This window comes from Zea mays, chromosome 6 (assembly GCF_902167145.1).
Source record: "Zea mays cultivar B73 chromosome 6, Zm-B73-REFERENCE-NAM-5.0, whole genome shotgun sequence".
In the NCBI taxonomy this organism is placed as follows: Eukaryota; Viridiplantae; Streptophyta; class Magnoliopsida; order Poales; family Poaceae; genus Zea; species Zea mays.
The window spans coordinates 92,435,999-92,450,205 of record NC_050101.1 but is presented as its reverse complement, the minus strand read 5'-3'; the positions used below and the strand labels follow the sequence as shown (position 1 = coordinate 92,450,205).

The 14,207-nt window shown below is 39.6% G+C and overlaps 1 non-coding gene across 1 annotated transcript; it reads left to right on the top strand.

Moving 5' to 3' along the window:
* Positions 1-11,695: 11,695 nt before the first annotated feature.
* LOC103629554 (uncharacterized) lies at positions 11,696-13,971 on the top strand. Its single transcript, XR_002265837.2, has 8 exons — positions 11,696-11,824; positions 11,915-12,045; positions 12,139-12,214; positions 12,283-12,581; positions 12,676-13,051; positions 13,123-13,382; positions 13,456-13,528; positions 13,623-13,971. It is a non-coding gene; the product is annotated as an uncharacterized protein (transcript).
* Positions 13,972-14,207: the final 236 nt, after the last annotated feature.

Genomic DNA, 14,207 nt, shown 5'->3' with positions numbered 1-14,207 from the left:
ACACTCAAGGTGAATATGTTTGTTTACCATGTATTGACAATGGAGATTATTGATGGGTAATATATGATGGTTCAGGAGGTCGAACTGATGCGAGACAATGTAAGAGAGAAAGAGAAAGAGCACGATATGCGGCGATGAGTGTTGAAAAAAAAAACGAATTGAAGAACCGTCGTCAGTCACGCAAAAAAGAGAACGTTGTTCACCATGAGTATTCAAAAGGTAAATTAAGGCTGCTTGTGCGTCACGCATCTTTAAAATAATGCTTTTCTTATGTGTTATCGGGTTACTTTGTGTAGATGATTGTCCAGATGTGGCTATAGGCGACGGAAGCATCATTGATTGTACTATACCGTGTGGTATCACTCTAGGTAATTACATTTCTTTGTTATGTTAATTTACCAACAACGATTAATAATGGAAAAGGATATAACTGGTTAGGTGGATGTGATGATGCGAGACAACGTAAGAGGGAAAGAGAAAGAGCACGATACGCCACGATGAGTGATGAAAAGAAAAATGAATTGAAGAGGCGTCGTCAGTCAAGCAAAAATGAAAATGTTGTGCACCATGAGCGTTCAAAAGGTATGTTAACTATGCTCGTGTGTCACTCATCTTTAAAGTAATGCTTTTCTTATGTGCTCTTGGGTTAGTTTGTAGATTGCAGCATACCTGCACACAAAGAGAATAATAATCATCAAAGCATTGACACTCTAGGTTATTATGTTGCTGTGTTATGTTATTGAAAGACGAAAATTATAACAAATGTGCCCCAATAGTGAGTTGAGCTCTCATCATTCAACCTATAATATATACACCTAAGAGCTTTGTTACTTTCAACTTTAAGGCGCATCAGCTCAGACGGGTCATCAACATGATTCCAATCCAAGTTCAGAAGTTTTAGATGCAAGGGAACGTAAGAGAATTCGAGAACAGATTCGATTTGCAACTCTAACAAGGGAACAAAGGGCATTGCGTAATACTACACCATGTCAAAAGAGTGCAAGGGAAAACTATAGTAGAAGACAACAAGCAATGCTAGCTCAAGACTCGATCGCAATTGAGAATCCGAAGTTTACGCCGGAGCTTGTGTGGAGTTCAGCAGATTCTCAACCTCCTACTGTGTCTCTATCTAGCTCCAAGGACATGGTTATCTCTGAGTTGAGTGCAACACCTTTTGTTTATGCTTCATTGCAGACTAAGGATGTTGACATGGACAAAATGACACAGTCTCCTAGAAGACAGCGGCATGAGCATCATGTGTCGTCTGGTGAAAGACAGAGCCTGATATCTCGTCAAAACCAGAAATTTCAATCTGCCATTAGAAGAAACTTTGCTACTGCAACTAGGGATCACGGAATGGAAGGCGGTGAGCACAATGAAATTGATCACGCGATTGCTTCAGAGATCGAAAACAACAGTAATTACTAATTTGTCCTTAATTGATATGATACTTAACTTATAGTGGCCAATTGATTTAACACAACTTTCCGTCAATAGAAAGTACAAGCCCATGTCCAGTCACTGCTCCACATAGTGACATAATGACTGAAGGAGCAGACGTTGGGATGCAACGACAGATAACCCCGAATGTCACCACCAATGGTAATTACAAGCTCCTTCCACAATTAGTTCCCTAATTATTCTTAGTGGTTAAAACCATGTGAATCAATAGATGCCGATGAAGGTGTGCTCTTTGTAGAGAATCATGACGAGGATGTACTTTTTGAAGATGATGACGAAGAAGATGGATACCTATTCGCTGGGCAAGGTACTTACATAATGTTTGTAATAGTATATATATATATAGGATATAGGATTTGAAAGTTTCTAAAGTTATTCGTCTTACCCGTTGTTCCTCGAAAACAAATTTAGATGGTGAATCTATTGAGGATATCGAGATTGATGAAACCCAAGATGCCTTTACTGTCAACCCTGACGTACCTGACTTGTACGACAAGGTGTATAGTAACATACCTGAATAAACACATTTGCTGAGCACTGTTGCTGACTGCGGTTACTGCAAAGCGAAGAAGTTTCAGTATGAACCACCTGGATTTTGTTGTCGTAATGGACAGATTGATCTAGCCCCGTTCGAGACACCACCCCAACTTAGGAGGTTGTGGGAGTGTTCAGATGCTGATGCGAGGCACTTCCGTGATAACATTCGATTTTTTAACGGCCATTTCTCATTCACTTCTCTGTATTGTTGCCTTGATAGTATGACTACAAACATGGATTGTGGTATCTACACGTTCCGTGCACATGGCATGATGTACCACAACGTAAGGTCGTTCGGTAGGGAAGTTGGGGCGGAACATAAACACCTTGAACTCTACTTCTACGATGATGATCCCAGCCTCGAGCATAGATATCGTAAATGTCGTCAAGAGCAATTTGAGAAAGACAAGGCAGTTATTAAACAGTTGGTTGAAATACTTAAGGGAAACCCATACTCTGAGCACCTTAGGAGTATGGGGAACGTTGATAACATTGAAGACTACCATATCGCCTTGAACCTTGACCAAACGCTGAACCAGAAGTTATATAATGTACCCATCACTTCGGAGGTCGCTGCAGTTTGGATTGAGGGGAGTGAACGTCGAGGTCAATTCAGTAATAGTGTTATGCTGCATGGGAAGGATAGGTCAAGCCACGGCATCCGTTCATATCATGGATGCTATGATGCACTATCATATCCATTGTTCTTCCCTAAAGGTGAACTTGGATGGCATGCCAATATTCCTAAGTCCAATGTTTCCATGGATGAAGTAGACGCGTACCGCGATCAACATAGGAGAAGTGATGCAAACAATGATGATACAGGTTAGTTATTTCTTTGTGATTCTTATATAATCCTTTGTTAAATATGTTTTTAGCAACACTAATTAATAAACCTTGCGGTTGCAGAACGACCTAGCCATCTATGCGTGTCTGTACGTGACTATTACTGCTACAGATTCCAAATTCGTCCAAGTATATTCAATCCAATACTTCATGGGAAGCGGCTTTTCCAACAGTTTGGGGTTGACACCTACATCAAGATTGAGAGCTCTCGTTTGGATTTCATACGTAAAAACCAAGACAGATTAAGGGCAGATCTATACAAGGGTTTGGTAGATAGCTTGCATGAAGGCGAGAACAGAGCAGACAAAATTGGAAAGCGAACCGTGCTGTCTACATCATTTATCGGTGGTCCTCGTGACATGAGACGTCGGTATATGGATGCTATGGCCCTTGTGCGGAAGTTTGGGAAGCCAGACATATTCCTCACTATGACGTGCAACCCCAATTGGGATGAAATAACCAGAGAGCTTCTCCCTATGCAGTCACCACAGGATCGTCCGGACCTTGTTGTTCGCATATTCCGTGCAAAACTAGAGGAATTGAAGAAGAGATTGACTAAGCATCATATTCTTGGAAAAATCCGAGCTTATGTATATGTCGTGGAGTTCCAGAAGCGAGGTTTGCCTCATGTCCATTTCCTACTCATCATGCAGAGAAAGTACAAGCTAACTTGTCCTGATCAGTATGATCACCTTATCTCCGCTGAGATCCCTGACAAGAAGAAGTACCCTGAACTATACAAGATGGTTATCAAGCATATGATGCATGGACCGTGCGGGTTGCTAAATCCTAAATGCCCATGCACTAAGGGTCGTGCTTCATGCAAAAACCATTATCCTAGAGCTTTTAGCAATGCAACGTCTCAAGGAAAGGATTCATATCCTATTTATAGGCGTCGTGATGATGGGCGTAAGGAAACGGTTCGAGGTTGTGAATTGGACAACAGATGGGTCGTCCCTTACAACCCTTACCTCCTCCGGCTCTTCAACTGTCACATCAATGTTGAGGCATGCGGGAGCATCAAGGCTGTCAAATACTTGTTCAAATACATATACAAAGGCCACGATCGTGCGTCTGTGGCTGTGACAGACGCAAACAAGGCTGATGGTGACGTTGATGAGATCAAGCAGTATAGAGATGCTAGGTGGGTGACCCCTCCAGAAGCCCTTTGGAGGATATTCAGCTTTGATCTAAGTCAAAACTCTCCTCCAGTGATGCAACTGCAGCTCCATCTTGAAAACATGCATATGGTGTCATTTCACGAGCGTGCTAAAGTAAATCATGTTGTCCAACGTCCAGGTGCCGATAGGTCAATGCTTACGGCATATTTTGAGGCAAATAGGCTACACGAGGAGGCTCGGGGCATCCTTTACCGTGATTTTCCTGAGTGGTACACTTTGCAGCAAGGCAAAGTGTGGCAAAGGAGGAAACGAAACACGGGTGGACAGGTTGGTAGAATAGTCTCTGCTCATCCAGCTGAGGGGGAGCGCTTTTATCTTCGACTTCTCTTAAACCATGTGACGGGTGCTACCTCCTATGCGGATCTAAGGACAGTAGATGGTGAGACACTACCATCTTTTCGTGAGGCAGCACAAAGGAGGGGACTGCTTGAAGCAGACGACACAATAGATGAGTGTCTCAACGAAGCCGCTATTTACCAAATGCCGTCAGCACTACGAAGGTTGTTTGCAACAATACTGGTATACTGCGAGCCGAACGATGTGGCAGAATTATGGCAGAGACACCTTGACTCAATGTCAGAGGACTATCACCGTAGTACTCAAAGCAAAACCCATGTGCAACAGATGGTCTTGATTGACATTAGAAACATTTTGTAGTCAATGGGTAAAGACATAAAGACATTCCCTCTCCCTGCTATCATTGACAAATATGACGATTCACATGGTACTGATAGAGAGATTTACGAGGAGGAAAGTATCGAGCCGACAGCAGAAGACGTTGCTATGAAAGAAACCCTAAATGAGGAGCAGAGGTTTGCCTATGATAAGATCCTATCTGTCGTTGACACCAATAACGGTGGAGTGTTCTTTGTGGATGGGCCTGGTGGGACTGGAAAGACCTATCTGTATAAGGCATTGCTTGCGGCACTACGCAGTCAGGACAAGATTGCAGTTGCAACAGCTACATCTGGTGTTGCGGCTTCCATATTGCCTGGGGGGAGGACTGCCCATTCACGCTTCAAGATACCACTTACTATTGATGATGGTGCTGTATGTAGCTTCACGAAACAAAGCGGGACAGCAAAGTTGCTACAAAAAGCATCGCTCATTATCTGGGACGAGGCATCAATGACTAAGAGACAAGCAATTGAGGCGCTAGACAATAGCATGCGTGATATAATGGGACGGCCTGGGCTGCCCTTTGGTGGGAGGACTGTTGTGTTCGGGGGTGATTTCAGACAAGTACTCCCTGTTGTACGCAAGGGGTCAAGGGCTCAGATAGTTGCTGCCTCTCTACGGAGTTCTTACCTCTGGGAATCCATGTGCCACCTAAAGCTTGTTCAAAACATGAGGGCACAGAGCGACCCATGGTTTGCAGAATATTTGTTGCGCGTCGGTGGTGGAACTGAGGAAGCGAACAACGATGGTGATGTTCGTCTTCCAGATGAGGTATGTGTGCCATATACTGGTAATGACTGCGACCTTGATAGACTGATAGATGACATTTACCCCAATCTAAATGCAAACATGTCTAACACAAGCTACATCACTTCAAGAGCAATATTGTCTACACGGAATGACTGGGTGGATATGATAAATATGAGGATGATCGATCGTTTCCAAGGGGAGCAGATGATGTACCATAGTTTTGACACCGCGGTGGATGATCCTAATAACTATTACCCATCGGAGTTTCTAAACACGCTGACTCCTAATGGACTACCCCCGCACGTTCTGAAGCTCAAAGTTGGATGCCCAATCATGTTGCTTAGGAATATAGACCCTGCTAATGGACTTTGCAATGGCACGAGGTTGGTGGTTCGTGGTTTCCAAAAAAACAGTATTGATGCTGAAATTGTCCTTGGCCAACATGCTGGAATGCGAATTTTCTTGCCTCGTATACCCCTGTGCCCCTCTGATGATGAGATGTTCCCTTTCCAGTTTAAAAGGAAGCAGTTTCCGATAAGACTAAGTTTTGCTATGACAGTTAACAAGGCCCAGGGCCAGACGATTCCTAATGTTGGTGTGTACTTGCCGGAACCAGTGTTCTCTCATGGTCAACTTTATGTTGCTCTATCAAGGGCCACCGCTCGATCAAAAGTGAAGATACTTGCTATTCCAGTCCACGATGAGAAGAAGAAGAAGAAGGGGGTTGAAAGGAACTCAGCGATAAATGGCGCAACATACACAAAGAATATCGTTTATAAGGAGGTCCTTACGCCGTAACTGACATTGATGAATGAATGGCAATTAACAACTTGTAATGCACTTAATTATTTTGGTTTTTAGGTGAAGATGTATTTTTGCCTTTTATTTCTCTATTTTGGCTCCTTTTTAGCTTCCTATTGTTTAGTGGTCATTTGGTTGATACAACAAAGAAAGCAGATGAGCATTGAATAGATGTTATTGAATACACACATTTGAATTTGAAATGATCTGACAAGCAAGTTGTGATTTCCATCTATCTTAATGATCACCTAAATAACATATTATAAAACTCAGACTGAATTACATCTTCCTTTTCTCCCCAGTTTCCAGGTGTAACCTTGAGCTATTGTTACGGTCGGGAACATTTATAGGCGCTCGTAACAGGGGTTAATTAGGCAAAAGGAGGGGTATTTGGGATTCATCAGGAAGGTCTGGTTCAGCAATAAACAAGCAATTACAGCCAATCCCATTTTCACCTCCTTTCTAATCATGCTGCTGCTAGCAGGATCAAAACTTTTTTCTGTAAGCATATGTGTAGCCTTTGAGGATCTGCTGTTGAGCATAGCCTCATATGTCATGAACATTAAGAACTCAAGAAACATGCATCTTCCTATGTCCTCGTTGTTAGCCTGGGCGTCATCCTCCATTTCCCTTCGTGCCCAGTCAATTATATTTCTTGTAGCACCATCAAAAACAAAAGAATCTTCTCTGAGCTTCTCAGCCCACATGAGGGCTCTATTTTTCATAGTTCCAAAAAAATACCACGGTATTTACGAATACTGTAGTTTTTCAGTCAAAAGGTGTTTGATAGCTCATCTAAAAACTTTGTAACTTAAACCATAATATTGCTAATACTGTAATATTTTTAGAGTATATAAAACCTGGGTCTGCATCCAAGTTTTACATTGTGCGCGCGAAGTCGCTGGCCCTGCCCAGCTACGGTGCTGCTGCCTGCTGATGTGTGTGCCAGGCCAAATCCACCACCGCTGCTTCACCACGCCCGTAGCATGACCCACTTTCTTTCCAAATCAGATCTGCATCTTCTACCAGAATGTCACAGAATATTGACGGCCCGTTACCAGTCGCATGTCTGTCTTACATGAATGACACCCGATAATGCAATCTATACACGTTAGTTGGGGGTGGGGTTTATAAGACAACATATCTTGTGCATCAACCTGTGCACCCAGACATTTAGAGACATTCAATTCGCATCCAACACATAAGCGTAGTAGTTTTTTCTTGCAAAACAAAACACCCACATAATAATCCAATGTATATATTTTACAGAAAACCACCACCTCAGCTGATGTCCATTGGATGTGAATCGAAATAACTTCCCACGTTCCCAAGAATCAAATGTCGATCCAAAAGAGGCTGCTTTAGAACCTTAACAGATTATCATAACAAGAGTAACTTAAGAGTTAAGCTAGCTTTGCAGAAATGTGTCTATTAGTTTACAACAATAATAAGTTCACTCGATGAAGTAACTAACTAGAATGTTAAGGTGATTGGTGAGGTTTGATACATGTCAGCTATCTTCAGGTATGTCAGGCATACGACATATTCATTTTACCTGCTGCAGTTCATACAACAGCACAACTATTCTGAGCCCCTGCCATGTGCCTGGAGAAGGCTTTTCCCAAACAGAGCAAAGATATCACATTTAGATGTGGAACTATAGATGATATTGTTTGACACTGTTTGTAGAGTGGAGTTTGAGATAGGGGATGGGATAGGAGATCAGTTGGTAATAGCCTTAGGAGTGGTTCTAGGCTTTACCATACAAGCATTTACTCTTTACTGTCTGACAGAAAAGAAACAACCTCATCAGATTGCGGCTGCTCAGAAGTAAAACACATGAGGATATGCATTGAAGCATAAAAAATATATAATGGTTCCTTCTGTTTCGTATTGTCCAAAAACAGATGCATAGTTTTGCATCTAACAGCATGGTTTGCACACTAGGTAAAACTCATGCACTAGAAAACTTCATTTGTAGAGCATATTCATCATGTAGAAAAATCAAACGCACGAAAAGTGGGATCACACCCACCATCGTATCATCCACAACTCCACATGAATTGCCAAGTACTCCTTCCATTTCAAATTATGACACGTTTTTGGGTTTTCTAGATACATCGCCTTAACTATATATATCCAGACATAGTGTACACCTAAGTACATAGGTTCCTGTTTGGAACCCCTAGAGATATTAGTTAGCTAGCTAACAAATTGTTAGCTGAGTTGAGTCAGTTAATGAACTAATTGTTAGCTGTGAGTTAGCTAACAAATAATTGGGATATTAGTTGTGGGTGTTTGAAACCTATACAACTAATTTTAGCAGTATTAGCTCTAGAGGTTCCAAACAGGGTCATAGCAAACACTATGCATCTAGAAAAGCAAAATGTCTTAGAGTTTGGAATAGAAGGAGAGTAATCTATAGTGTCAACAATGTTAATAATAGTATCGAAGTTCAATCTTAACATAGGCCAATCAAATGGGGACTTCCTGGGATTATCCTATAAGCTCAAGCCCTATGTATCCAGGGATAAAATGTGAAGGCTTCCAGGGCTCAAAAGCTTATTGTCCATCCATCTACACGACCACTCAAATAATTTAGCACATACAGCCAACCAAACACCATTCAACACATGCAGCCCTACTTCAGACAGTCAGCTAAATTTAGTCTCAATTTATTCGAATAAAGGTTTGAGAAAAAGGAACATATATAGAATGAAGCTAATTATGACCCCATACTGGTCAAAGTGCTTAAACGACCAAACAACCCATTGGATACATTTGACCTGGCCGTGATACAATAAATGTTCATCAGCTGTATGTAAAAAGATAAGTTCTGTTGGCTGATTGTATGAGTTGGCAAAATAAGAGTACGATAGTGTTTGGCTACCTACATGTGTTAGTTTAAAAGAAAACAAGGAAACATAAGTGATTGCATAGACTGAATAAATCTATGGTGAACTTCATTATGCAAGCAATGCCACTCTGCCTCATATTCTGCTCTAACTTAAAGGCTTCAGTCATATTGCCTGCCTTACAAACAGTAGATATGATGGAGTTGTAAGTAATATTGTTTGGTACAATTCCTCTGCTCGTCATCTCAGCAAATGCCTGATAAGCCTCATTCACGTAATCTAATCGGCTTAGGCCATTAATATATGCTGAGAAGGCAATAAAATCAGTCTGCAAACCAATTTTGCCCATATCATCCTAGCATTTCAGTGCGCCAACTGCATTACCGTCTCTGAAGTATGCATCCAAGCTGATAGTAAATGATGTACTTAGACAATATCCTTTGCTAACCATGTGCTCTAAAAGAAGCTGTGCCTCATCAAGTTTTACTTGATTGCAGAGTCCCATTATCAAGTAATTAAAAGTAGACGAGGATGGTGCCAGTCCTAACTTGTTCATAATTCTATACAGTTCAGAAGCTTCTTCGTGGAGTCCCTCCTTACTATAAGCAGCGATCAATGCATTAAATCCAGTAACACGCAATGGAACACCCTGCTCAATAGCACCAAGCAGAAGCTCCCAGGCATCATCCAATCGATGATCCCAACAAAGCCTACAGACCAACATATCCAACCCATCAGCCGACATATGTGAACTAAACATGTCATGGTCATGGACTAACTGGGCAGCATACCCGAACTTGTGAGCTCTAGCAACAATAATGTTGAAGGTGCAGGAGTCTGGCACTAATCCCCTCGCTTGCATCTCGCTATAGGCTGCACTGGCCTGATCCATCTGTCCACTCTTTGCATATCCATCAATCCAAACATTGAACGTGATTGTATTTACTTGGATCCCCACCTGGGCCATTTGATCGAACAGCCTCCTTGCTTCTGGCATCCTCCCCTCATAGCATTTTTATAAGGAGCAATGTTGTATATTTGCAATAATGCCATGATATACATCCTATAAGATCAATGGCATCGGGTATACTTAATCAAACTAGGATGGTGGCAGGCCTGTGTCCCTTTCCTCCGTAAGTTTATACAAGTTCACTTGTCACATCTATATGAATGAAGAACTTAAGCTAAAGTTCGTTTTTTATTTAGTTTCGTGCTATTTGACGATGTACTTTATATACTTAAAATACTTTTGTCAATAAAATTATGTTTGACACTTTTAATCTGATGGGTAGTTGGTACAGACCAAATCACAATGGATATAGTGGTGGAGAAAGGAAATGTCGATGTTGGCAATACTGCTGAACCATCGTATGAGGTTGTGGCTAGAAGTGGTTGTTCAGCACAATTGTCAACTAATGACACCGATGAACATGAATTGGGTAAGTGCTATTATCAATTACATAAAACTAAGGTCTGCATAATAAATATTTGTTTGACACTTAATTCTTCTCTTGTGCGCCATATATATAGAGAGCGAGGATAGTAAGGTCAGTGTTGGTAATGCTGCAAAACAATCACACGATGTTGTGGGAGTAGGCATTGACTGTATTTTCAATCATGTAAAAGTGTCAACTGAAGCCGATCTTGGGCCACAACCGGGTAGGCTCTCTTATCTACACTCCTAAATGTAAATATTGTCTTATGAGTACTCCTAACAATGCTTTTGTCAAGATACTTATGTTTCATTCACTCCTCATACAGATGTGATACACCTGACATCTTTGGATGTTCCAAATGAATCAAGTCAACTAAGTTCTGATGCGGATATGGTAAAGCAGAACCAACAAGATGCTTTGGACACACTTATTAGAATATCACAACATAAGAAACCAAAGAAATTGAATGTAGCTCGAGTTGTCTCTGAAGGTAATTTTTTTGTTCTTGCCTTATTGCATCTTATTGGTTTTCGCATATATCATTTGCTTATTAAGTATAATATTTTTCATTGTATAGATTATAAGTGCACCCCAGAAGATGTTCAGCTTATTGAATACATTAAAACATTACCGGGGAAACAAGTTGTGGTGAACATCGACAGCGCATGGTTAAATAGAAATGATATGGAATGTCTTTTTCATGGTGACATGCAATTGTCTGACAACGTAAGTACATTTGTATGTTCATATTATATACAGTAATAAAGTATATATATATTTATAATTATCATATTATACAGTATGGTATACATATTTAAAGCTAGCATGTATATTTGATCTGTTAATTGTATTCTTTTGGTGTACAGGCCCTCAATGCATATATACACTGTATTAGGGGTGAAGAGCATTTACTTCATAGAGAAGGTGGAAAGGTCTTCTTGGAGAACACATTCATTTCCAGTCTGCTTAAGCGTGATGGCGACCCTAAGGTGCTCTTAAATTGTAAGGAAGACACAATTGAACAAAGGGTGGACAACTATTTACAGTCTGACATGGTTGACCTAAAACTCATCTCATTTTTAATATATGTAATATGTAATATATTGGTGCACAATACTTACAGATTAATGTTAATGTATGTTCTATGAAGGTGTTCCTTCCAATGAATATAGAAGATTTTCACTGGTACCTGGCAGTTCTGAATGCAAAAAAAAGTGAGGTACATGTACTCGATTCTATGGGACAACAAATAACGGATCGCCGAGACCTTTATACTACAGTGAGTAATCATTTCTTTTATATTATGATTATTTCATCATTACATTATTTGTTATCTATAAATCTTGATATGTTTTATATATACACATAGTTAAAAGGTCTAGAAAGACAGATTAAACTTGCAGCAAAACATAAAGAGCTTTACCAAGGCAAGTGGTCGAACCTTGATGTTGCATCATGGCCAGTTATAGAGAAGATCACAACACAAATGCAAACCGATGGGTAAAATTCATGTGACCACAACTCTACAAAATTGGTTTTATTTATTTTCATATATACATAGAAACTCACCTGATCTGTTAAATTTCATATTAGGGTATCTTGCGGGCTATGGATGATAAACTATATGGAATACTGGACAGGATCCTCCCTATCTGATAACGTAACTCAGGTAGAGGACGTATATTTATTTATAGGAACAATGTTTTTTTGTTTTAATTTATATTTATATACTTGCAGGATGATATAACAATGTTTAGGTTTAAGCTACCTGCAATATTATGGGACTCGAGATTAAACACAAAGAAAGGACATCAAAATCTTGACCACAATGTGGATGAAGATGGAGAGAGTTCAAGTGATGTTCAAATAATCGATACTCCATGTGAGTTATCTAAATCGTCAAATACATCACATCAGATTGAACCATATATATCTCCATATGTTCTGCCTGCTAAAGTAACATCAACAAACACGCAAGAACTGATGTTTGTATTATGCACATATATCATGGGGATAGACAACGACAAATATTTAAAGTAAGTTAATTCTCATTTCATATAGTATATGCATGGTAAATATTCAACACATATGTACTTGATTTAACTATAAAAACAATTGTTCATTTAATAGGAAACATTGGATTCAGAGCACTAAACCTTATCCAATTTCTTTAAGTCTTCAAAAACTTAAAGATATATTGGATGTAAATAAGCCGATGGATACAGATTGTTTTAACATGGCTGTTCGGATGATCGCATGCAATGATTCCTTGTTCTTGTTGGAAGACAAATACCACTACATGGATCTACAGTTCTGTGTAAGTTCAAGTAATTAGTCTTTATTCATATAAGTGTGTTCATTATATAATTATTTTACTAACAAAAAGTAGTCCATAACTAAATTTGGTCGAGACCCTCGCCTTCGTGCAAAGCCAGATATCAACATGTTGGCAAAATTATTAGAATGTTGGCCTGACATGGAGTACGATGTTTCAGATTGCAAACAAGTAAGCTATACTCTTCATCATTTTTGTAATCTTGTTTTTTCTCTTACTTGAACTATTTTTTTAATTTGCAGATTCTATTGCCCTTTTCTTTCTTGGGTCACTTCACCTTATATGTACTTAACATGGACACTAGAAGCATCTATATAATGGACTCCATGCCTATACCATCATGGTTTAAGGGTGATCATCCTAGCATGCATTATATTCATAATATACATTATATTGCCAATAATATGAATGCTGCCATGGAATTGGTCAATCCTACATGGAAAGACGATATTTATATGTGGCGTCGTATAGTACCAACATGGGTTCCAAGAACATTAAACTGGTATTTTTTTTAACCCGAACAACTTATTAATTTTGTCTACATATATGTAACAACGTATTATTTTAATTTGTAGGGATTTATCTGGCTTTCTTGTTATCAACTTTATGCACGATTGGAATGGTATAAGGTTACCCTGCATTTGCACTGTGAGTACCCAATTTGTTCTAATACTTTGTCAATATTGTTCTTCTATAATTGATTATTAATCGTGTTCTATGATATGTAATAATGAATGTGCAGAATGGGAATGACCTGAGGACCAAATTCTTAGTAGAATTATTGAAGTACAAGGACAATGAATCCAAAGACAACATTCCAGAAGAAATACAAGAAATTATTAGGCACATCAGATAGATATGATTTTATTTGTAATGATACTCAACTTATTATCCTAATTAATTTTATTGCCTTTTAGGTTCGTAGTATCGTTAGGAACATTTGCCAACATATATTTTAGTTATATGTTGCACATATGAAGGCAGTTCAGTTTTCTGTACTTTCAAAGATGCATTGGTGTTTTAGAAGCTTCAGCTTATCCTACTGTAATACTGTGCTTAAAAGACTCCTATGGGTTTCCATCTTTTTATTGGAAACGAAGTACCATACTATTGTACTGTACAGTGACTTACAGGTATGGAGGGTTAGGGCTCATCGCACCTTCTAGCTTCGTGAGTCAAATGATTTTATAATTATTTCCTTTCTATGCTTATGTTCTTATATTTTGTGTTAAGCTGAACGGTGCTTGGTTGTAGTGAGCACAAAGGGATCTTTCTAGCTTACTCGAGGTAGCAGGCAACTGGCGACTGGTGAAACCACAGACTGGTG